The following is a 24,757-nucleotide window of genomic DNA, read 5'->3' as shown; positions in this document are numbered from 1 at the left end:
ATATGGTCTATAACCTATGGTTTTTTCAGTGAATTTTCAAGGTTTTGTAAATGCTAATTCCTAACTATATATGGTCTATAACCTATGGTTTTTTCAGTGAATATATATATATATACATACATATATAAACATATATCATCTGTATATCTATATAAATACAAACATAAATGCATGCATACATATACTTATATGCATACAGATGCATGTTATTTACATGAAAGTTGAAAAAACACTTATAAAAGCAAAGCTAAAAAGCCACCTCATTACAAACAGAATGGCTTTAACTTAAACGAGGGCGAGATCTATTGCATTTTCAATGCTTGTTTACTTTGGTTCCATCAAGAAGGCATTCAGATGTGTCACACATTTGCCATAAATTCTGAATGTTAGCACTCTAGTTGCACATTAGATCACTGTAGTAAAGCTACTGCTCACCAGGGACGTCTGCTGCTGGTATTCAAAGTGCATGTTTCAGTCTGCATGTCAGAATTTTTTTAATGAAATTGAAGAGGGTTTGAAAAGTCACTCAAAATGTGCCCTAATTTTTCTTTCTGCAGCACTAATCATAATTCATATGGCAAAATATACCCCCTCATTTTGTTCCTTTTTAAATTAAATGTTTTAAGAGTTACCACTTTATTCCAATCAAGATGGCTTCAGGTGTGCCATACCTTTGTAATAAGTAGTACTGTTAGCGCTCTAGTTGTTCTTTAGAACAATCTGGGACATTCTGTCATTGGGCTATACTTGGGCTACATCTGGGTGATATTTGGGCTACATTTGGGCTCTTTTGTCTCTGGTGGCCATTTTGGGAGACTGCATGTCAGAATTCTTTAATGAAATAGAAGAGGAATTGAAAAGTCACTCAAAATGTGCCCTAATTTTTCTTTCTGCAGCACTAATAATACCTTCTATTGCATAATATACCCCCTCATTTTGTTCCTTTTTAAATTAAATGTTTTAAGAGTTACCACTTTATTCCCATCACGATGGCTCCAGGTGTGCTATACCTTTGTAATAAGTAGGACTGTTAGCGCTCTAGTTGTTCTTTAGAACACTCTGGGACATTCTGTCATTGGGCTATACTTGGGCTACATCTGGGTGATATTTGGGCTACATTTGGGCTCTTTTGTCTCTGGTGGCCATTTTGGGAGACTGCATGTCAGAATGTTTTAATGAAATAGAAAAGGATTTGAGAAGTCACTCAAAATGTGCCCTAATTTTTCATTCTGCAGCACTAATCATACTTTCTATGGCAAAATATACCCCCTCATGTTGTTTCTTTTTAAATTAAATGTTTTAAGAGTTACCACTTTATTCCAATCAAGATGGCTTCAGGTGTGCCATACCTTTGTAATAAGTAGGACTGTTAGCGCTCTAGTTGTTCTTTAGAACACTCTAGGAGGCTGCAGTAGAACACAAAGGAATCAACTGACAGTCTCTGTCCTTGTTGGATGTACATGTTTTACTGAGAATGTCAGACTTCATTTTCACATGACTGAGAAAGATAATGTGAATTTACAGAAAATATGCTTTCAGTTTAGCTTATAGATCCCCTTCCAAACCACTGTGGGAAAATCATGAGATATTAGTTTTCTTTCAAACAATATTCATGATATCACAGCAGAAGGTTTTTTCACATGGTAAAATCACCTTAGAACCCGCCACAATTCCTAAAACAAGTATGGTACCATCAACAAATGATTTATAATGTAACTAAAGTCCTAAAACCCTCTATTAACTACAATGCTTTTTAATGAGGTGCTATCATGTATATTGGTCCCAAGATGGCTGCCAACACTTCTTGGATGAAGTGCTGACAGCCAATCAGATCAGATGTGTGGTTAGGCTCCGCCCAGATATATATCTTTTTTTGAACCTAAATTACTCAAAATCCACTGGAGCACTTATATTGAGACCTAGCAAAGGCACATCGGGCTAACAGTCCCTACAATTTTGCCAAGTTTCGTGCAAATCCATTCAGCCGTTCGAGCTAAAAGTGAGGCCAACCGCCCTATGGAAATTAACATGGGAAAAACGCGTTTTGGGACCCCCCTTTTTTCTCGGCCCCCCCTTGATGAAACCCCCCCAAATTGTCAGGGGCTGCTCAGAAACAAAATGTTCCATTTTCCTGAAAATTTCAGCCAAATCCGTCCACAAACGCCAAAGTTATTAGACATAGAATTTTCAAAAATCCCATAGAGAAAAAATCCTAGCTATTTATACCTACTGGCGACCGCCAGTAGGTAATATATATATATATATATATATATATATATATATATATATATATATATATATATATATATATATATATATATATTACCTACCTAATATATATATATATATATATATATATATATATATATATATATATATATATATATATATATATATATATATATATATAACCTACTGGCGATAGCCAGTAGGTATATATAGTTAGGATTTTTTCTCTATGGAACTTTTGAAAATTCTATGTCTAATAACTTTGGCGTTTGTGGACAGAATCGGCTGAAATTGTCAGGAAAATGGCACATATTGTTTCCGAGCAGCCCCTGAAAATTTGGGGGTGTTCCGTCAAGGGGGGGCCGAGAAAAAAGGGGGGTCCCAAAACGCATTTTTCCCATTCATTTTTCCATAGGGCCTTTGGCCTCACTTTTTGCTCGAACGGCTGAATGGATTTACATGAAACTTGGCAAAATTATAGGGACTGTTAGCCCGATGTGCCTTTGCTGGGTCTCAATATATGTGCTTCAGTGGATTTTGAGAAATTAACGTTTAAAAAAACAGATATATCTGTGACAGCGTCCCAGATAGCACTCCAGATCGCGTACTTTTTGCGTAACGGAGCTTTGCGTAGCGAAGCTGATTGGCTCTCCGGTGTCTGTCAACATTCTAAACAGTCCGGTGCGGCCGCCATCTTGTCTCTCGGTAGGATCGAGAGACAAGAGGAGGAGAAAAACGAAGGGGGAATTTAATGAAAGGGGGCAAGGTAGACCCCTCTTGACCCCCTAGGAATGATGTTGGGGTTATTAAAGGGTCCCGTGGGGCTAATAATAAAAATTTGATTTTTCGCTGTAGAAGCGCTTCTCGGTTCGCGAACCGGGTCGCAAACTGTTAGCGAAACGTGAATTAGCCATTTTGTGTTTCGATTTAATTAAATTACTAGGTATAAGGGGGTACGGGAGACGTATCCTGACCGCTTATGTTTTCTGAGGGTGGCTGAGGAGGCTCATATATGTTGATACATGTCTTCCAGCGGCTGTGCGTGATCGTTTTTTTTTTTTTGCTGCGTGACGTCTGTTAACGTTCGATTCGAAGGAAATCAGGAAGTGTTGACCGCCATTTTGTCACTGCGAGTAAATATTTTGGTAAAAATAATTGTTATAAATGAATCCTTATTGATAAACATTGTCTGCGCCATCTTGCCTTTTTTGCAATGCCACACTTTTGTTGAGCACGGCAGCCATTTTAGATGCCTTGACCAGGCCCACTCTCTGCACGCCGCCGATCCTCAGCATGGCTCCCCACCCTCGCAAGCATCTCCCCCACGCACTGGTCACCCCCGCTCTCTCTCTCATGCATGGGCCATAAACCTCCCCCCATTTGCGCTGCTCTTTCCTGAGAATCACACCCTGTGCCCGCCCGACACCTCCCTTTCACCCTATTCACTACCGCACCCTCTGACACTGCTCTTCCTCTGTGTCCGATTGTCCAGGCCGGTCCCAGGCTATCACCTAGCCCTGCAAAAGTAGTGTATGGCCCCAGCTGTAGAGAATCACCCCTCTTCAAAGGAGTTACAGTAGATCAAGGCCCCCACCCGATGAGATCCGTCACACCACACGCGTTCCTACTATCTGATAACCATCCTGTATTGTGCTTGGGGAGGGGATTCTCACTGTGAGGGTGTGTGGGTCCGAGCCTGAAGCGGAAGATTCCAGGGATGCCTTTTTGTACATCAAAGTCTTCACAATTATGTGTCACATTAAAAATATATAGCACTCCAACAAAGTTGTAGGATTATAACACTTTAATAACTTATAAATATATACAACGCTCCTTTAAAGTAAACACGTTAAAAAAAACTTTTTAAACAACTATTTACATGACATTGCTTTAACCAGGATAGACAAAGAAATGACACAGTGATGTAAAAGTTTCTGAAAGAAATGCCAAGAACGTCCCATGTGAAAGTGAATTTTATCTGGCAATTTTTTTCTTTTCCTTCTCATGAAAAGAAAGTTAATGCCAGGTTCGTTACCTGCCTCATCTGCAAAAAAAAAACTCTCGAGAGGGACCGAAAAAAAATATAGCTATGGTAATCATACCATGCATCGGCACATGGAGAGGTGGCACTCTCTTTATTATTCTAAAGCACAACTTCGAGATTTGGTGGATAATCCCCGACCGGCAAAAACATCCACCAATGACTTAGCAATAAGTGAGTCAGAGGCAAGGGAAACGGTCCCAAATCTGTAAAAGAACTTTAGGCAGATGAGATTGACTTGTGTAGCATGTGGAAAATTAATTTCATGCGGAGAGATGAGTATTACTTTAATAAATAGATCATATGAAAATCATCAATGTCCAAAACGTCCTAGAAAGTAATTTTTGTCATTTTTGAGGAAGAGAGATAACCTACAGTGGTACGGGGTCATTTTCGTTCGTACTAGGGGGGCCAGGTGACATTCGTTCCGGGTAGCTTAGGGGCATTTAAAACAATTTCCCTGATACAGGTAGCATATAAAGTAGAGGCTAAATACCAGGATCTTTATCGATTGCTTTATGCTGTAGAAAAATGAAAAACACACAACAAACCTGGACCATTCATATTTTCAATGTTTCTGCGTACTATACTTTTTAACCCTTAACTAATTGAGCTGCTTCATTTCACCTGCTTTTTAAAAAAGAAAAAAAAAATCGGAAACAGTGGCCATTTCTTCGAAACTTACCAATCTACGTGTTACAACTACGTTTGCTTTTTCAAAAACCTTTAATAAAAATGTTGGTGCCCAAATACGGGCTTACAACCCCGTGGGCCGGCCACGGAGCAGGCTGGAACTGAAAATGGGGGGGGGGGGGGGGTATTTATTTGTGGAAAACATAACAGAGAGTCAGTGGTCGTTGATTTCATAGTAAAAAGTGCGACAAGTGCAACAAAATCATATCGATAATTCATTGTGAGCAAGTACCAAAAGTGTCGACAATTCGAACCTTCAATAATAAATACAGTAATCAATGATGCATTAGAACTTAATATCAATTCATTGTTCGAACGTGTAATCAGTACCCGTCCCATGTCAATTCATTGTTCGAACGTATAATCAATACCCATCCTGGATCAATTCATTGTCCGAACATATAATCAGTCTTATCCCATATCAATTCATGTGCTAAAAACTGCATACATATCTCATGATATCAAGGCTGAGCAATCGGGGCACAACAAGGAGTTGAGAGTTTCATTTGTACCGGCGCCATTTTGGGTGAGGTCAGGAAGGTCCAAGTATAGTCAAAATGTCTCCACCAACTCGTGGTTAGACCGGGACCTCTTTTGGCAGTCCAAAAGTTTTCGTTGAAGGGTAGCAGAGGGGACTGGTGAAATGAACCATCAGTGAAAGTGGGGTGGGAGTAAACAATCTCTCCTACCGGGTCATACTGGTGTCCCACCGGAACTGATCAAGTTGGTAGTCTTGCAGGATTTTGGTGATTTCAAGACTGAGGCCGGCGCCGGCATGAGCGTGCCGACGTCCCGCGGCTACGTCGTGGTCGTTCCGTGGGTGATCATGGCAGTCATTCCCAATCGGGGGTCGGGGGCCCCCGTGGCTCTTATAGAATCTTCAAAGTTGAGGAGAACATTTCTGGACGCAGGAAACTAGAAGCGTCGTTGCACCGCAACAGTGGACGAGACCCCCGCTGGGTGAGCGGAGCATCATTGCCTCGCAATAGTGGATGAGACCTTTTGTCGGGTGAGTGCAGCGCCGCTGCATCGCAAAAGTGGAGGAACCCTTTTGTTGGGTGAGTGGAGCGTTAAGGGTGCAGCTGAGGGGCCCCCACCTGGGGGGGTGGGAGAGGCTCGTTCGCGCCGCCTCTCCCTCCCAGCGCACCCCACGCCGACACCTGGCGTTGATATCCGTGATGTCCGGACCAGGCGATAAGAGGGGGGGGGTCGGAGGCAGAGGCAAGACATCCCCCCCGTGGCCTGCAGGGCGTCGCTTCAGGCCCGAACGGGAAGCTCATATCAAGCCCACGTGGGAAGCGGGTCAGCGAGCCAGTCTAGAAGAACACCCTCCGGCCTTGTTGACTGAAACTTCATGGACTCACGCCAGGAATTCAAGGCAGCGAGCACGTCGCCAAGTGTAGGAAAACCTTTAAAGTATTCAGCAAACGTGCCGACACCTGGCGTTGATATCCGTGATGTCCGGACCAGGCGATAAGAGGGGGGGGGGTCGGAGGCAGAGGCAAGACATCCCCCCCGTGGCCTGCAAGGCGGCAGAAGAAGGGAATCGGAGACCAGTACATTTTGGGCCATCCACCCCACGGCTGATGGCGGTTAGCCGGGCCCCGCCCTGCACGTGTCGAGGCCTCATCTTCCGGATGGGCGTAACCGTGGTCCTGTTGCACTTCGGGAATTTCCGGAATGGGGGTAGGTATCTGCTGATTTGTATCTATTTCATGTTACCGTTATTGGGCGTGGCGGGCGGTGGGACAGACATGCTTGGAGCAGTGGGGGGGTGGCGGAGCCTAGCTACTTCGTGGCTGCCGTAACGTCAAGCTTGGCTTTTTTCACCACTTCCATGTTTCATGATACTCTCCTATGTGTGCTTAGCAATTTCAAGTCACTTCCCCCGGGTTCAAGGGCCTTATAAATACGTCCCCATGTGTGTCTGGTCATTTGAAGTCATTTTAAGTTTCCTTGTAGTGTAAGGCCCTTGTAAATACGCCCCCATGTGTAAAATTAATTAATTTGCCCTTAAATGTTGCGTTTTCGGTAATTTTACCGATTCGGTAATTTTACCGAAAATGCAAGATTGAAATGTGGGTAGCCAATTTTCCATCGGCACATGGCTTTCAGAATCGGTATTTTACCATGGACTACAAATCCATGGTAAAATACCGATTCCTGTGTACATGCACATCTGTGCATGTACACATATGCCATGTGACAGACAGACGTGTCCTTAGGGCATGTCTGTGTGCCACATTGCACACATGACCGTTTTGGGGGTGCTAGATGGTGTCAAAGTGATACCCCCTGCACCGACAGAAGAAACTCCTGAGGCGGAAAGCCGGGAGCAACGAGCATTATTTTAAAAATTGCATTTCTTGTGTGCTTTTAACCCCATTTACCTGCCAATACCCTCGCTAGCACTCACCCTGCACAGCCGATCTGAACGCTGTCGCGGGGCGCCATAGCTGGTGTCATCATTCCGGGGAAGCCTGGTCAGGCCACGCCCCCTTCACAACAGGCCACGCCCCTCTGCCTTCATAACGCGCCAAAATCCGAGCGCCGAACAGACAGAAAGAACTCCTGAGGCGGAAAGCCGGGAGCAATGAGCATTATTTTAAAAATTGCATTTCTTGTGTGCTTTTAACCCCATTTACCTGCCAATACCCTCGCTAGCACTCACCCTGCACAGCCGATCTGAACGCTGTCGCGGGCCGCCATAGCTGGTGTCATCATTCCGGGGAAGCCTGGTCAGGCCACGCCCCCTTCACAACAGGCCACGCCCCTCCGCCTTCATAACGCGCCAAAATCCGAGCGCCGAACAGACAGAAAGAACTCCTGAGGCGGATGCCGGGAGCAACGAGCATTATTTTAAAAATTGCATTTCTTGTGTGCTTTTAACCCCATTTACCTGCCAATACCCTCGCTAGCACTCACCCTGCACAGCCGATCTGAACGCTATCGCGGGCCGCCATAGCTGGTGTCATCATTCCGGGGAAGCCTGGTCAGGCCACGCCCCCTTCACAACAGGCCACGCCCCTTCCTGTTTTTCTTCTATTTAACTATGTGCCTCCCACGTCCGCGCAGCGGGCGGGCGCAGCGGGAGCACCGGCGGCGCGCCGAAGGTGCGCCAAAGGCAAGCCCGCCTGCGCCCATCTGCGCCAGGACGGGGCTGAGGGCATGCCAAGCTGATCACCCCATCAGATACTCACCCCAAGCACTCAGGGATTTCCAGAACACTGCCATATTACCATCTCCTCTGACTCTGCAACATATTTCATCTGCTGGTCTCACTCGCCCTGACCAATCCATTGTCGACGGTCGCCCACCCCCAGCTACGTTGACTAGGAACTCCACATCCATCAGGGTATCCTATCTGAATACTCGATCGCTAGTAAAGCATTCTGAGGACATCTTCATCCTGCTTTCCAGTTCTCATCCTGATATACTCCTACTCACGGAGACGTGGCTTACTTCAGAATCCCTGCCAGATATCTTGGCGGCCCTCCCCCCCGATTATTACATTCTCCACGCCGACCGTCCCGGCGACCGGCCCGGGGGTGGGGTAGCGGCCATCATATCTAAACGCCTGAATTCCATTTCCTCCTACTCTCTTCCCCTCCCTGAGGTGGAGAACTTACTCATCAACGTGCAAACAGATACAGGCCCTCTTACTCTCTTTCTTTTATATCGGCCTCCACTCTCTATGCCATCTTTTTCCACTATTATGAGTAAACAACTGTCCTCCCTCCTTACACTGCACTCCCGTTTTGCTATTTTCGGTGACCTAAACTACTGGTTTGGCGACACTAATGCCGGCCCTCATGCCACCGAGCTCTTTGAGACTCTTAAAAATCTGAATCTCGCCCAACATGTCTCTCAACCTACCCATATTAAGGGACACATATTGGACCAGATTTGGACTTGTAACCTGGCGCTGTCCCCACCAGACATACTTCCATGTGCCTGGTCTGATCACCACTTGGTGGACACCACCATCACAGTCGTCGGTCAGACGCCTGCCCCCCTGATGGCTGGTGGCCTCTCCCGTAAATGGAGTTCATACGACTCCCAGGGCTTTCTCATCGCCCTAGCCGACTCTTGCCCAGTGAATCACGACCCCAACGACATCGATGGATTAGAACAAGACATCGCCTCCTGGTTAGAGTCGGCTAGCGACTTGTTTGCCCCCCTAGTCAAATTCCCCTGTACTAGACACCGGAATTCTCATAGGTGGTTCTCCGACGACCTGAAAGCCCGGAAATTAAAAACACGCCAGTTAGAACGCATCTGGAGAGGTGACTACTCTGACTTAGCCAAGCAATCTTATTTGGCCGCACGCAAAGACTTTAAAACAGCTATTCGCTCAGCCAAAATGGAACACCTCTCCAGCAGGATTTTCCTGGCAGTCGACAAATCTAAGGAGGTGTTCAGAGTCTTGAATGAGTTAACCACAGACGACAGAACCCTCCCAGCCCAGACCCCCACCCAGGAGGCCTGTGACACCCTGAACTCCTTCTTCTTAGAAAAAATTGCAATAATCAAAAAATCTATCCCCCCACTTCCCCAATCACCACTACCGGATAATTCCTTTAACAATCCCTCGACCTTCACCTCCTTCCCTGCTCTAGATTCCACCTCCTTGGCGGAACTAGCCACCCGCGTGAAATCTGGCTCTCCGAACGACTGTTTTCCACCATCGGTCCTGCGGAGCATCTGCCTTAACTTACCAGATAGTGTTCTACACCTACTTAACAGATCGCTCAGCAGTGGCATCTGTCCTAGCTCCTTTAAGGAGGCCATCCTGGTACCCCTTCTAAAAAAAACGGGTGCTGACATGTCAGAGCCGTCGAACTACCGCCCAATTTCCCTCCTCCCTTACTTCTCCAAACTTATGGAGGCCCATGTCACCCGCTGCCTGTCAAGCTTCATAGAATCCTCCTGTTATCTCGAGCCGACTCAGGCCGGCTTCAGACCTGCCCATTCCACTGAAGCTGTCATTTTGGCAGTTCTCGATACACTCAGGAGTAATGCGGACGCGGGAACCCCCCAAGCCCTCGTCCTATTGGATTTGTCTGCCGCGTTCGACACGGTGGATCATAACATCCTTCTCCACCGTGTCGAACAGGCGGGCATCCAAGGCGTTGCTCTTGAGTGGGTCAAATCCTTTCTCACGGGAAGAACCCAAGCGGTCCGCCTAGGTCCCTACACTGCTAAACAAACCCCCACCTCCTGTGGTGTCCCCCAGGGCTCTTCCCTTTCCCCGCTCCTTTTTAATCTTTATCTTCGGCCACTTATTCAGACACTTTTGAAATGGGACATCGTCACTTACAATTATGCTGACGATCTACAAATCATTTTTTCTCTCAACTCACCACATGCCATTAAAACTTTCCATGGAGCCATGCTTCACATCCAACTCTGGATGAACCAGAACCAATTGAAGTTGAACCCCGGTAAAACTGAGCTCCTTCTCCCTGGGCTCAGTCACACCTACTGGGGCCCACAGTTCTGGCCTCCAGAGTTCGGCTCCCCCCCTACCCCAGTAAAAACAGTAAGGAGTCTGGGTGTCATCATTGACACCGAGCTCTCCCTCAGGGCTCAAGTTGGAGCGGTGGTTTCCTCCTGTATGTACCAACTTCGGAGGATCCGCAAAGTTCGCTGCCTTCTCCCCCCAGCGGCACTTACTCAAATCGTTATCTCGCTGGTACTTTCCCGTTTGGATTTTTCTAATGCCATCTACCACGGTCTGCCGCAATTTCTGATACAACGTCTTCAAGTTGTCCAGAACCAAGCGGCCCGCTTGATTCATGGAACCCCCAGATGGCAATCAGCCAAGCCTCTGCTCATGAGCCTTCACTGGCTCCCAGTCGATCGAAGGGCCGCCTTTAAGGTGGCATGTCTCACCTTCAAGGCACTTCACTGCCCTGGTCCCACCTTCCTAAAATCCCTCATTCACCCTCACTGTCCCACACGCAATCTGCGATCAGCTCACCGCAATCTGCTGATCACCCCCAGGAGTAAAACTAAGAGATTCGGCGGCCGCCGTTTCTCCTACCTAGCCCCTGTGCTTTGGAACCTCCTCCCTCTCCCAATCAAATCCTCCCCTTCCCTCTTGAACTTCAGGAAAATGTTAAAAACCCACCTCTTCCCCATCTCTGGCTAGTTTTTGTCATCTATACTCCCCCCTCACCTGTTCTGTCTGTCAGCGCCAGGAAGCTTCGGTGTCAGCGCGCTCTATAAGTCGCACTTAACATAACATAACATAACCCTTGACAAATTCGGTATTTACCGATTTGGTAAATACTGAATCGGTATTTGAATTGAATCCTATGGGCTTCAAGGCCCATAGGATTCAATAGCAAATACCGATTCGGTATTTACCGAATCGGTAAATACCGAATTTTTAAGGAATCGGTAATAAATCAGATGTTGGTACCTACATCCCATTTACCGATTTTGAAATACCGAATCGGTAAAATTCGGTAATATTCGGTATTTCAAAATCGGTAAATGTGATTTACCTACATCTGGCCCTACGTGTATTATTGTTTTACATAAAATGTTTTAAAACTTTGTTTGAAATCAAATGCATGCACACTTAGGGCCAGATGTAGGTGGTCGTTTCAGGCCATTTACCGACCGGTTACGGCCGTTTTCGGCCGTTTCCGATCGTTAAATGGCAAATCGGTATGTAGGGGCTTAAATTCAAAGCCACGTGTAGGTAAATCTACATTTACAGAATCGGAAAAATTATTTGTTCGGTAAAATACCAAATCGGTAATTTTACCGATTCTGTTAATTTGTTATGTAGGGGGGAGTCTTCTGAGTCCCCAAGGCCTTAACGAATCGGTATTTTAGCATGAAATCAAACTTCATGGTAAAATACCGATTCCGGTGTGCATGCACATGTGTGCTCGCACACCTATGTCATGTGAAAGGCAGACCTGCCCTTAGGGCTGGTTTGCTTGCCACATGGCACCTGTGCCTGTTTTGAGGGTGTCAGAGGGTGTCAAAGTGATACCCCCTGCACCCTTGTGCATACTTTTTTTTTTTATAGCATTGTCGAATCTAGTTCTTACTGTTATTGATTTACTGTTTGGTAATAGTGGTTAATAACATTTTTCACCACAGATTCAACTGCAGATTATTTGGGAATTAGACAATGCCGTCTAAGGATAGAATTCGAAAGGCTACAAAACGTCAAAGACAGCTTGACCCCGGGAGCCGGCCGCCTATGTCGGGTGCGATCTCAGGCTACACCAGGGCTATAAGACTTGGGGAGGGGGTCGGAGCCAAGCGTCTTCTCCGAGTCCGTGCCATCACACTGCCCCTCGGGGGCCTCCGTCAAGCGGTTTAGGGAGGTATTGTATCACATTGTTTTCAAATGCAGTCAGGTCCACAAACGGCCCCCACTTACTTTTAGAATAGTGAAGCTGCAGCAGGTGCAAATAACGTTTAGACAGTGTTACAAGCGCTGCTTAGAACTCTGAAGTATGGCACCCAACATCCAGGACTTATGCCATTTGTGTAAAGCAGTGACATCGAAGCAACTCAGGGACCAAAACCATGAACGAACACTCATGTATGAAAATCTTACTATTGATGCTTGACTGAGGCCAAGGAGATCAGAGTGCATGAGTCTCATGCTCGATCGATTGAGCTAGCCGGATCGGGCAACTAAAAGTATAAAATAGTTATGTAAATAGTTATTTAATAAAATGTTTTACCCTGTTACTTTGCTGGTGTGTTGTATATATTTATAATATTTGCATAGGGTTTGTCGTTATTTTGGGTGGGGTGGGTGGCGGATCCGAGCTGTATTGCAGCCATCATCGTGTGGAGCTCAGTTCATCTCACTAGTTTCGTATTTCTCATGAGGGGTTGTTCCTAATGTTTCTATTTTAGCTAGGTCAAAAAGAGATCCCATTAGTGGCCTACTGATTTTGCTCGATTCCTTTTGTTTTTTAAAACGATTTTTCACTATCTGCAAAGACTAAACAGAGTATTGCGACTCTGTGCTTGTTTGTAAATAGAGAATGAACCAAAGAGAACCAATTCTAAAACAGTAAATGCTTAGATAACAATCAATTAAATGGAGAGAGAAGCAGACACGACGGATTAGAACGGGGGCAAAGGCCTGCGTTAACTACCCTTCACTATCTGCAAAGAGAGAGTACTGCTAAGAGAAAAGCGAGGGGGGGGAGGGGGGCAGCGTTCAAAGTACATCAGCCTGCATAAATACGAAAATGTTTTTACCTATCTCGTACTTCACATTTGACAGCTTTTGATATTTGCTATTAAAAAACCCTTGAAATTCACTGAAAAAACAATAGGTTTTAGGCCATATATAGTTAGGGATTAACATTTACAAAACCTTAATTTACTCTCACAAAACCATAGAAATTCGCATATATAGTTAGATGCAATAACTATATATCGCGCACCCGCAATCCACTGCTGATGATGTCACATATTACATCATTCATGACATGGTCAGTGACATCACTGATGACATCACTGATGACAACATCCAGTGACTGTATGTTTCTGTATAGTTAAAATATGTCTTACATATTGAAGAATGAGTGGATGTATAAGTGTCTGGATGAAGGATTTAGTAGGTGCATGACTGACTGTATGAGAGAGTGATTAAATGTGTCTCACTGAGTGCATGGGTTAGTGACTAAACTGTCTTAATTTGTGCATCATTATATCTGTTGTTCTATGAAGTGCTGCATGTGTTAATCAGTAGCTATATCAGTAACTATATGGGTTATTGATTGGTTGCCTAAGTATTTCTATGGGAGAGTGAGTGTGTGTGTGGGGGTGGCTGGGAGGTGTGTGACTCTGTGTATACATGTGTGAACAGTTGATCCACTAGATCTATGGGTTCAAAACTGCATGTTGAAACAGCTGTATGGGTGTTTGACTGTGTACGAGTGTGTTGGTGAGTGAATGGATATCTCAGTGCTACATGTCAAAGTAAGTAAATATGTAAAACACAGTACATGTGAGAGTTCACATATATAAATTACTGTGTATAAGAGCCAGTGAATGTGTGAGTGGCTGAATGGATCATTGAAAACTTGTATCAGGAATTGTATAAGAGAGTAAATATGTGTTAGTATATGTTTGAATAAGTAAGGTGTGTATAACTGTATAGTTAATGAAATGGAGGTGTGATTGATTCAGTGCATGACTGACTAGGTGTGTGAGTAACTCCATGGATGAGTGACAGTCTGTGAGTGTCTGTTTACTCTGAGTGTATCTAAGGTTATATTAGAGTCTGAAGAGGTTGATCGTATTATCACATGATTGATGTCATCAGTGATGTTGTCAGTGATGTCATTTGAGTTGTCATCAGTGATGTCATTTGAGTTGTCATCAGTGATGTCATCAGTGATGTCACTGACCATGTCATGAATGATGTAATATGTGACATCATCAGCAGTGGATTGCGGGTGCGCGATATATAGTTATTGCATCTAACTATATATGCAAATTTCTATGGTTTTGAGCGAGTAAATTAAGGTTTGTAAATGCTAATCCCTAACTATATATGGCCTAAAACCTATGGTTTTTTCAGTGAATATATATATATATATATATATATATATATATATATATATATATATATATATATATATACTTAACTACTCCATTCTACTGGGACCTATTTATGCAGCATTCCATTTCCTCCAGCTCACTGATTGTCCCTGGCGACCTCAGTACATGGTTGTATGTCCCCACTTTACTGCAGCAATGTACTAGTCATGAGGGTAGGCAAGATCTTAAACTGTCCAATTTGGAGTATCCCCAACTAGCTTTTACAGCATATTTCCTGCCCCAATCACTGTGGTCTAGAAGAAAAGCCTTCATCTCTACCTCTATTTTAATGCCACCAGTATGACTCCTAAAGGGAAAACGACCTGTACAACACTGTCGTTACACCTCTATATGTTGACATTGGGGGCGTTACAACGCAAGTCGTTACAACGACTTGTGCTGGATGGCGCTTTAAGCTAAGGAATAGTATGATTTACTATTCCAACACCTTCCCTACTGTTATGTAGGCTGGAGTTGGAATAGTAAATCATACTATTCCTAAGTCCAGAGTCCTCCAGCGCAAGTCGTTGTAAAGACTTGTGTTTTAACGAACGTGATGTAAAATACCGCGATTGTGAATGTATGCGTTGCAACGTCATACATTCCTCCTAAAGAATTATTTTTGGTACTAGAAGTTTAAAATCCTGTAAGCAACAAGCTTGCAGGCTCTACTGCCTTTAGACATCTGCTAATGCCTTACCAAACATTTCAGTGCTCGATTAGCCATGTATTATTGCCGAGCTCCCCTTTGCTTTGGAACTTCTTTTTTAAAGTTTCCCTGTCAGTTACCTGGCCATCATGACCTATTTTTGAATGGCTTTGTGAAGTCACCATCAAAAGGTTTCATCTCAACAGTCAGAAAAATCAGTTTCTACCCTTGGATCTTTGACCAGCCTTTGATGTCCAGGAGCTGTGACCACCCCTGTTGACTGGAAGCAGTCAATTGCTTCCTTGCTGTGTGATCACAGGTCTGGCATAAAACTAGAAGGATGTTCCTGCAATGGCCGTATCAATCAGTAAAGTGTGTACATCTCTAATTAATCAACAAAAATAGTGACAGAACATAAGAAATACAAGTAAAGTTTATTCAAAAAATATATATTTTTATTTTCTTATTCTATTTTATCTTTATGTGAATATAAATAAATTTTATACTTAATCAGCGAATCATCTTTTGTACAGTTCATAGGTAATACATGAAGGTGTTTGAAAAAAATCCATAAAGAACACAAAAACAAATCTAAAATCCATAACAAATTAGTAGACGTTCCCCTGAGAAGCAATCATACACAGCAACTCACTCACGTGCTGACAGTCATTCCACATTCATACCACATACAAAGATGCAAAAAGAAGGAACTGGATCACAATTGGCAAGATGGTTACGCTAATGTGGTTCAAGGGCAACGAGATGTGATTGTTGGCCCTTGTGGCGGGTCTACGCGCGTTTCGGTGGGCAAGCCACCTTCATCAGGACCTTGTACATCGGATTGTGCAGTTAGCAGGGGAGCAGACAAGAAAACAGATTGGCCTGAAAGGAAAAGACAGATCTGTCACTATCACATACACAGAAATTCTGTAAACAAGTGAGCATTAGTACATTCACTATTGGGTAAAACCCGTGGTTCATTATTCTAGTAAGAGAGAAAAAATCTCTCAGAGATGAGAGCAGAAGAATCTAATCGTCTGAGAGCAGAGTGTGGGCCCAAAGTGAACGGTCACACTATCATTTAAAAGGGGACCCATAGTGCAGTAAGAAAGTTTATTCTGCACAAGCCAATTAAAAAAGTACTTCATATAGAGAGATATGCAATCATTAAGTAATACTTACAAGGTGATAGATAAGCTATCACTAAAACGAGGTCTCTATAAGAGTAGATTGATGGGGTCACTCAGATGGTGCTGCATCTATAAGGGGACCAGAGGAAGCTGTTACAGTCGGTTCTGGTATAAGAATTTCCAAGATATATATATATATGGTCCCTAATAATAAGGCTTACCCGAAATGCCAAGTTAGATGTGTAAGGTGACCCTCAAAGCTTCATATCGGTGTCTAAGATGTCAGATTCTGTGTAGAAAGCTAAAAAAGAAATGTGTAGAATCCCAGGTCAGGGATATTTCTGGGGGGACACTAATCCTCTGAGTTAGCTGAGCTGCCTATAAATAGCACTATAAAGAAGACATACCGAAATGAGCAAGTTGTTTCCATAAAAATGTGGGTTCTGAAGAAGTACTCCTATTATTTAGAGGGTCCCAGGATGCTGTAGTCCAAGTGGGGCATCAACTCCTATGTGATTTCGATCTCTAATGTAATATAAAGAGATACCGACACGTCTGTCAGAGACAACATGCATGTCATAGAGTTGTTATGCACATGGGAGGCTAGAGATCCTATATAGGAAACTTACAATTATAAATGGCGATCAATTGTCGTAAAAAACACGTATTCTGCAAGGTAGTTTGATACTTTGGCATCACCGCGATCCTGCAAGACAAGGAAATATGGGTAAGTTCCGATACCAAGGCGACATGGTGGTGCAGAGTCACGTGCACTAACTCAGTTACATCCCCGGGAAGTTAAACAAAGGACATGTATATCCTGCGTGATTACCGCCTAGAATGTGACCGTTTACGAATCCTGGAGCCAGGCTGGGCTTGGTAGAACAGAGTAACGTGCACTAACTCGGTTACATCCCCGGGAAGTTGAACAAAGGACGTGTCTATCATAAGGTCTAGAATTTGATAGTTAGTGAAGATGATGTTTTAAAGTGGGTCCCAAGAGCATAGGGATGCCGTGAGGGCGATAAGAGATCTAAGCTCACTACGTTAAAAAACGGCGCTACCACGCCCGAGCAGGTTGCGTCTCCGAATAGAAGCAAGAACCTGCTCTCCACCCCTGTAACCCCGTTCAATGTCTGTACCCTTTACCTTAGGTTCGGCGAGTGGCGTTGCAGGCGTCTACGCGTCCCCGGGACCCTCCGTCGGACATTGCTTATCTCCGCCCATATTTATACTTGGAGTATCGCGGAAGAAAGGAAAACCGCGAGAGTCTCTTAGTGTGGTAATCAACGAAGGACTACGACATGGCGGCCATGTTACGTGTACCCAGACAGCCGAGTTGATGTATTTACAAAGTAAAAGCAGGAAAAGGGTATTCCGGTGTAATGGAAAAGGGGCTGAATCTTAAAGGTCGTAACTGCCACGATCGAGTTATGTTTAGAGTGTTAATTATTAGCTTAAAAACCCATAAGGGAGTAAGTCTAGTAAGGATGCTGTCAGCTCATAAGAAAATGCGGACAGGAAAGTGTCGGCTTGATAATAATATGCCAAGGTGTATGCCAAAAAGTTCAAAATTGAAGAGAGGATTCTAAAATAGATAGAAACTATAAAAATAAATCCGGAATAAGTCCACTAAAGGTACAGATTAAGGACAGGCGGATAAGGACAAGAGATCAGAGTTCATTACTTGGTAACATACCAAGATATCTCTTCGTTAAGTCCTCGCTTGACACTGTCTAACAGAAAAATCCAGAAAGTTTCACGTTTTTTGCGCGTGACTTCAATGGGCTCACCCATTTTCGGGGCGACTTTTTCCAGGATGGACCATTTGATCTTATCCTCTTTGTGTAGTTTCTCAATACAGTGTACTACTAATGGAGCTGAAAGTTTCTTCGTCCTAATGGCGGACTTATGTTCGCTGAAACGAACGCGAAACTCGCGTCCTGTCTCGCCAACATAGGCTAGGCCACAGTCACAGAACAAGATGTACACTATATTGCTACTGCGGCAGTTGGTGAGGTGGCGTAATTTGATATTTTTTTCATTGTAAGTCACCACGTCAGAGGTTAGGGCTGAGTTACAAGCATGGCAGCCGCCACACCTATGGTTCCCCACTACTGCAGGGAGACCAGTGATTGAAAGCTGGTTATTGAAATGGGTATTCCTAGTCAGGGGTCTTGCATGGACCAACATGTCCCTTAAATTTCTGTTTCTTCTGTAGGCTAACATTGGGAGGGGAAGTGCTGTGCCACTTTCATCCAGGTTTAGAATTTTCCAGTTTTTGTAGATGATATTTCTCAACTTATGGTTCAGGGTGGAGTGGTTAATCACGCAGGTAATCCGTTCATGTTTGTTTTGGGGTTTGCCCTGAAGAAGTGCTGATCTATTGAAATATTTAGCCCGTTTGTAGGCCTGTCGCACTAGGCGATGAGGATAACCTCTTTTGAGTAGTCGTTCTTTCAGGGCATCTCCGTGTCGATGGAATGAACTCATGTCCGTACAATTCCGGCGAATCCGGAGGAATTCGCCGAAAGGTATGGATTCCCTTTGGCAATTGGGATGGAAGCTAGCAAATTCCAAAATAGTATTTTTGGCAGTACTTTTTCTGAAAAGACTAACCGATAACTGTCCGTTAGTGCCTAAAATGCTAATGTCTAGAAAGTCTACCTGCTGAGTGCTGAGATTCATCGTGAACCTCAGGTTCGTATCACTGGCATTAAGCCAGAGGTAGAAGGTCTGTAGTTCCTCTTCCGACCCTTTCCAAATAAAAAAAATATCATCAATGAAGCGTTTCCAGACAAAAATATTCTCAAAAAAAGGTGCAAGTTCATTAAAAATGTTTTTCAGTTCCCACTCCCCCATGAAGGTATTAGCTACACTGGGGGCACAAGAAGCCCCCATGGATGTCCCTTTGATCTGTTTATAGGTTTTCCCGTTATAATCAAAGTAGTTGTTCATAAGGACAATCTCCAAACACTGGATGATGAAAGCATCGGGGCGGTCAGAGGGATGTCTCCTGAGAAGGGTGGAGACTGCCTGTAACGCTCGACATTGAGGGATGTTGGTGTAAAGTGCCTCAATGTCGAGCGTCACCAGGATGTCTGTGTCGGGGTTGAAGGGTAGACCTTCTATTTTATTAATGATATCCCCGGTGTCGCGGATGTACGAAGTATATTTCTGAGTTAGTGGACACAGGAAGCGGTCCACATATTTGGAAAGTGGTTCAGTACATGAGCCGATGGTCGAAATGATAGGACGCATTGGTGGATTTGTCTCTGATTTATGTGTCTTAGGAAGACCATAAAGAACAGAAGTGGTAGGAGTAGTTTTATTGAGAAAGATAAGCTCCTCTTCACAGATAAAGCCATCTATGAAGGCCAACTGAGTTATTTCTTGAATGTGTTTATTCAAGCGATCTATTTCTTTGCGTTGGGCAGGTCTGTAATGTTCAGTTACAGCTAGCATTTCTAACATCCTCTCATCATACTTCGTTCTATCAAAGACTGCAATGCCCCCACCTTTATCGCAAGGCTTGATGACTATGGAAGAGTTAGATTTGAGCTCATTCAAGGAGTTTCTTTCTGAATGAGAGAGATTTGAAGGAGGAGTATAAGTGTGTTTGATGATTTTAGCAACATCTTGCAGGACGCTCTGTTCAAAGATGCGTACTTCTGCACCCACCATGTCTAGGGTGGGTGTGAATGTGGATGCTGGTTTACAACCAGAAAGGTTGTTTACTTCCTCACATGGTGGGCGATCCTGGAAAAATTTGTTCAGTCTGATTTTGCGGAAAAAGGCAAATAAGTCTTCGTGTAATTTGAATTTGTTAACATAGCTACTCGGAACAAATGATAAACCTCTGCTGAGTACTTTTATGTCCTCTGGTTGAAGATTGGCCGAGGACAGATTATATATAGGTAAATCATTTGTAGCTATAGGTTCATTGCCTGCCTCTACCACCAGTATTGCTGGTTGCGAGTCCTCATGTATTGTTGAGGAGGTGGAGGGTCCATTTGAACATTGCTCGATTCCTTTTGTTTTTTAAAACGATTTTTCACTATCTGCAAAGACTAAACAGAGTATTGCGACTCTGTGCTTGTTTGTAAATAGAGAATGAACCAAAGAGAACCAATTCTAAAACAGTAAATGCTTAGATAACAATCAATTAAATGGAGAGAGAAGCAGACACGACGGATTAGAACGGGGGCAAAGGCCTGCGTTAACTACCCTTCACTATCTGCAAAGAGAGAGTACTGCTAAGAGAAAAGCGAGGGGGGGGAGGGGGGCAGCGTTCAAAGTACATCAGCCTGCATAAATACGAAAATGTTTTTACCTATCTCGTACTTCACATTTGACAGCTTTTGATATTTGCTATTAAAAAACCCTTGAAATTCACTGAAAAAACAATAGGTTTTAGGCCATATATAGTTAGGGATTAACATTTACAAAACCTTAATTTACTCTCACAAAACCATAGAAATTCGCATATATAGTTAGATGCAATAACTATATATCGCGCACCCGCAATCCACTGCTGATGATGTCACATATTACATCATTCATGACATGGTCAGTGACATCACTGATGACATCACTGATGACAACATCCAGTGACTGTATGTTTCTGTATAGTTAAAATATGTCTTACATATTGAAGAATGAGTGGATGTATAAGTGTCTGGATGAAGGATTTAGTAGGTGCATGACTGACTGTATGAGAGAGTGATTAAATGTGTCTCACTGAGTGCATGGGTTAGTGACTAAACTGTCTTAATTTGTGCATCATTATATCTGTTGGTCTATGAAGTGCTGCATGTGTTAATCAGTAGCTATATCAGTAACTATATGGGTTATTGATTGGTTGCCTAGGTATTTCTATGGGAGAGTGAGTGTGTGTGTGGGGGTGGCTGGGAGGTGTGTGACTCTGTGTATACATGTGTGAACAGTTGATCCACTAGATCTATGGGTTCAAAACTGCATGTTGAAACAGCTGTATGGGTGTTTGACTGTGTACGAGTGTGTTGGTGAGTGAATGGATATCTCAGTGCTACATGTCAAAGTAAGTAAATATGTAAAACACAGTACATGTGAGAGTTCACATATATAAATTACTGTGTATAAGAGCCAGTGAATGTGTGAGTGGCTGAATGGATCATTGAAAACTTGTATCAGGAATTGTATAAGAGAGTAAATATGTGTTAGTATATGTTTGAATAAGTAAGGTGTGTATAACTGTATAGTTAATGAAATGGAGGTGTGATTGATTCAGTGCATGACTGACTAGGTGTGTGAGTAACTCCATGGATGAGTGACAGTCTGTGAGTGTCTGTTTACTCTGAGTGTATCTAAGGTTATATTAGAGTCTGAAGAGGTTGATCGTATTATCACATGATTGATGTCATCAGTGATGTTGTCAGTGATGTCATTTGAGTTGTCATCAGTGATGTCATTTGAGTTGTCATCAGTGATGTCATCAGTGATGTCACTGACCATGTCATGAATGATGTAATATGTGACATCATCAGCAGTGGATTGCGGGTGCGCGATATATAGTTATTGCATCTAACTATATATGCAAATTTCTATGGTTTTGAGCGAGTAAATTAAGGTTTGTAAATGCTAATCCCTAACTATATATGGCCTAAAACCTATGGTTTTTTCAGTGAATATATATATATATATATATATATATATATATATATATATATATATATATATATACTTAACTACTCCATTCTACTGGGACCTATTTATGCAGCATTCCATTTCCTCCAGCTCACTGATTGTCCCTGGCGACCTCAGTACATGGTTGTATGTCCCCACTTTACTGCAGCAATGTACTAGTCATGAGGGTAGGCAAGATCTTAAACTGTCCAATTTGGAGTATCCCCAACTAGCTTTTACAGCATATTTCCTGCCCCAATCACTGTGGTCTAGAAGAAAAGCCTTCATCTCTACCTCTATTTTAATGCCACCAGTATGACTCCTAAAGGGAAAACGACCTGTACAACACTGTCGTTACACCTCTATATGTTGACATTGGGGGCGTTACAACGCAAGTCGTTACAACGACTTGTGCTGGATGGCGCTTTAAGCTAAGGAATAGTATGATTTACTATTCCAACACCTTCCCTACTGTTATGTAGGCTGGAGTTGGAATAGTAAATCATACTATTCCTAAGTCCAGAGTCCTCCAGCGCAAGTCGTTGTAAAGACTTGTGTTTTAACGAACGTGATGTAAAATACCGCGATTGTGAATGTATGCGTTGCAACGTCATACATTCCTCCTAAAGAATTATTTTTGGTACTAGAAGTTTAAAATCCTGTAAGCAACAAGCTTGCAGGCTCTACTGCCTTTAGACATCTGCTAATGCCTTACCAAACATTTCAGTGCTCGATTAGCCATGTATTATTGCCGAGCTCCCCTTTGCTTTGGAACTTCTTTTTTAAAGTTTCCCTGTCAGTTACCTGGCCATCATGACCTATTTTTGAATGGCTTTGTGAAGTCACCATCAAAAGGTTTCATCTCAACAGTCAGAAAAATCAGTTTCTACCCTTGGATCTTTGACCAGCCTTTGATGTCCAGGAGCTGTGACCACCCCTGTTGACTGGAAGCAGTCAATTGCTTCCTTGCTGTGTGATCACAGGTCTGGTACATGACAATCTTATGATTGCATTTGACAAACGTTCCTCAAAAAGCCACTCATAGGCAGCACCGGTCGGTAGTAGGAGTTTCTGCAGGGCGGTGACGTGGGAGGGACAGGGAGGGGGGTAGTAATATATGGATTAAGGAGTTTAACAGGTAAGTAAACATATAAATAAATAAAACGAATTTCGTTACGCTCACTGCATCGCATTTGGTGATGCAGTGCACGCAACAAAAGTCGTTTTATTTATTAACTCCTACTACCGGCCGCTGCTGCTCAGAGATCCACCAGACACAGCAAACCTTTGACCTTTTCCTCTCTTGGGCTTTTCTGGTAAACCTTTAGAAAGAGCAGTAAAGCAACAGCTTCAACGAAACTCCGAAAAGTTTTCTCACTCAGGTGCCGTCTAGGCAGGCTTTAAGGCCCAGGCTGAAAATTGAAATCATTCTTTGATGACTCAAAAATAAGGGTGAATGAGGATAGAGATAGTGTTCTGATGCTTTTGGACCTCTCCGCAATATGTGAACCATTGACCATCCACATAACGTCCAACGTTTCGAGAAATTTGTAACTCAGGGGGGAACCTGTGCCAAATGGCTGACATCTTTTCTTTATCAAAGAGTTCATGGTTATAGCACTTAAAGCATTCCAATCTTCATTTGACCCGTTGACCTGGATATTTTCTCACACATCTATTTCTCCCCTCTGATTCAAATGATTTGTTGAACCGTTGTCTTTTGCCTACATTCACTTTGTGCTTGCTTTTTTCTATTCACAAAAAAACATTTGGCCGCTTGGGTGGGAACCAAATGATGATGTATGTCACCAACTAGGTTGGTGAGTGAGGGTTCTTTTTAAAAGCAAACGCTACTCCTGCTTTGTACAAATACAGTTATTCGGAATTACTCTTTTGTTGTTTATATACATTCACAAACAACACTAAGTGGGTACAAATCCTTAAGAACCAGCTGGTATCTCAACATGTTCATTTGGATTTTGTCTTGACTGCTAAGCGGAAATGGATATTTATATATCCTCTTATGTTAAGCCATTCTAAATTAGATATTTTACTTGCATCATCTTGCTGCCCGGACTGGGGTGCCGCTGTTGGACACAGCCTGTGGGCAACCCAGTCTGTACTTAGATTAAGAACATTTGATCACCTCTTGCCTGCATAACACGGATTCCACGCGCTCTCAGTGAAACGCTGCACCCTTGCATGTATGTGATATTTTTATAGCAAAAAACTGCTTTAAGTTAATAGTGCTTGGCAGAGTCTCTGGGTTCCTAGAGCATAAGAGTGGACTTTCATTGTAATTGCATCATGATGTAGTATCTAAAGATGAGACTCTTTAGTTGCCATGCTTGGGAGTAGGATGTCCTATCAGATCATGGATGCATAGATGATGAAGCCCTGATATGTTTTTTTTTCTTTTACCACTAATTTGTCTCCAGTATGATGGAGTCCTGGTTGCAGGTCTGCCAAGAGTCGCAAGAGGTGGCGAGTTTGATGCAGAGACAGCTGGTTTTGAGCAATGAGAGACTATAGCGTTCATTTAGGTTCGTTTTTGACTGCATTGCTGTAAGGCATATTTTTATGATGCCATCAGCTGTGCATGAGAAGTATATGGATACCTGTATAGTGAAAGAAGAGTTCAACTCTGAAAGCAAATCACAATGAACCGGAAGTCCAATTCTCAGAGCAAGCGGAGGACTTCACCTTCCAAGGGCGGCTTCTAATATGCCTGGTGTTTTGACATCAAGAAACCTG

The 24,757-nt window shown here is 43.3% G+C and overlaps 1 protein-coding gene across 2 annotated transcripts in view; it reads left to right on the top strand.

The window, feature by feature from the left end:
- LOC147688907 (peroxisomal carnitine O-octanoyltransferase-like) overlaps positions 1–24,757 on the top strand; it is a 633,161-nt gene that overhangs the window by 165,428 nt on the left and 442,976 nt on the right. The window lies entirely within an intron of this gene.

The sequence above is a fragment of the Lissotriton vulgaris genome, chromosome 10, assembly GCF_964263255.1.
Source record: "Lissotriton vulgaris chromosome 10, aLisVul1.2, whole genome shotgun sequence".
Lineage (NCBI taxonomy): Eukaryota > Metazoa > Chordata > Amphibia > Caudata > Salamandridae > Lissotriton > Lissotriton vulgaris.
The sequence above is the reverse complement of the archived record's forward strand: the minus strand, read 5'-3'. Positions and strand labels throughout refer to the sequence as shown.